Source organism: Seriola lalandi, unplaced genomic scaffold, assembly GCF_002814215.2.
Source record: "Seriola lalandi dorsalis isolate HSWRI2012SDOR001 ecotype SW California unplaced genomic scaffold, Sedor1 jcf7180002054970, whole genome shotgun sequence".
Taxonomy (NCBI): domain Eukaryota; kingdom Metazoa; phylum Chordata; class Actinopteri; order Carangiformes; family Carangidae; genus Seriola; species Seriola lalandi.
Genome location: NW_019525521.1, coordinates 1,224,133 through 1,225,649, shown reverse-complemented (window position 1 = coordinate 1,225,649; position 1,517 = coordinate 1,224,133). Strand labels below are relative to the sequence as shown.

Sequence of the window (1,517 nt, the reverse complement as noted above, 5' to 3'; positions counted from 1 at the left end):
GAGGAGAGGGAGGAATCAATAATTCTGCAGTCACTAATGAATATAAACATTATGTACACTGGCCTGGTATTACACTACAGACTGTAAATAAAGATGGACGTCGCCTCTGTGACGTCACTAGCACCGGGCCGGTCGACCACCGGGACACTGCAGTGTGTCGGACTCAGCCTGTAAGGAGACAAAGAGCTGGGGTCTGCTCAGAGGTGAACAGGTAACAGGACAGGAAGTGTTCTCCAGCTGAGAGCAGCTCAGTCACCTGCTCCACCAGTGTTCATGCTGTAGTAACACAGAGCAGTGAACTGTTCTGTTTCAGCGTCACGTCATTCAGCTCATTCTTCACTCATGAGTCACTCACTCTGTCCATGAACATCTTGTTGCCACAATCAAAGAGATTCTGAAACACGGCCCAGATCTATCTATCTCTCTCTCTCTCTCTCTCTCTCTCTCTCTCTCTCTCTCTCTCTCTCTCTCTCAAGACAAAACATCATGTCGGCCGAGTGGAACTTTTACAGAGTGAGTGAGACTGATATATCTCCACTCTGCTGAACCACAGACACACAGCTCACTGACGGCTGAATTCTACTTCATTTTAGAGCATCAGAGACTTTCAGAAACTCTGCTGGACCTGTCTTATTTTGAAAACAGTGGGGTTGTGTTTTATTTTGAAAACTGGGCAGAAACTGAGACCTTTGTAACTGATGAGGTCACACCCACGGTCTCTCCTGATTGGCTGTCATCAGCCTGGACTACCAGTGGTGAATACAACATGATGGTGAATGACAGAGTTGTTGTTGTTGTCTTTGCAGCAGCTGCTGTTCACTTACATTCTCTGTTTTAATGCTACAGCTGTTTTTGCTGAGGAGACAATCTACTTCCTGTTTCCACCGGCTCGCACATGCTCAGTGTAGTGAATGGTCATGTGACGTTTTCAGGTGTTCGTCTGGACGAAGATCGTAGTCGTGCAGACGTTGCCGTAGAGAGAAGTTACAGAGTGATGTGTCTTCACTCACTTCACTCTTTGGTCCAGTCAGCAGCTCATTAACTGAAGCCTCACATTAATTAACATTAACGAGCTACAGCTGATAATAATCGACTGCTCCTGACGTCTCTCACTTTGTTACCCGCCTGTTTTTCTACATCAGTCAGTGCTAATTAAAAAAACACGGAGATATTAAAGGTCTCATAAGAGACTCGTTAGCGTCAGAGCTTAACGATTCCAACCAGGAACTGGAGGCTAAATGAACTGAATCCTGGGAAAGTTGAACAAAAGTTCAAGCACGTCAGCCCTCATGTTTCCATGGAAACAACACTGCAGTGTTACCTGTTCTGTCGCCACTAATCCAAACACACGTTAACTCTCCTGTCAACAGAGACGTTCAGGGACAATCACTAATATTAACTTTACACTGGACACTACAATTCATTTCAGCAGATTCTTATGTTTATTAAACAATATTATCACTAAGATGTTCAGTGTGTGTGTGTGTGTGTGTGTGTGTGTGTGTGTGTGTGTGTGT

At 44.9% G+C, this 1,517-nt stretch overlaps 1 protein-coding gene across 1 annotated transcript in view; it reads right to left on the bottom strand.

The window, feature by feature from the left end:
• The window catches only part of LOC111646396 (hamartin-like), a 25,385-nt gene that overhangs the window by 6,349 nt on the left and 17,519 nt on the right, over nucleotides 1-1,517 (bottom strand). The gene's annotated exons all lie outside the window — the stretch shown is intronic.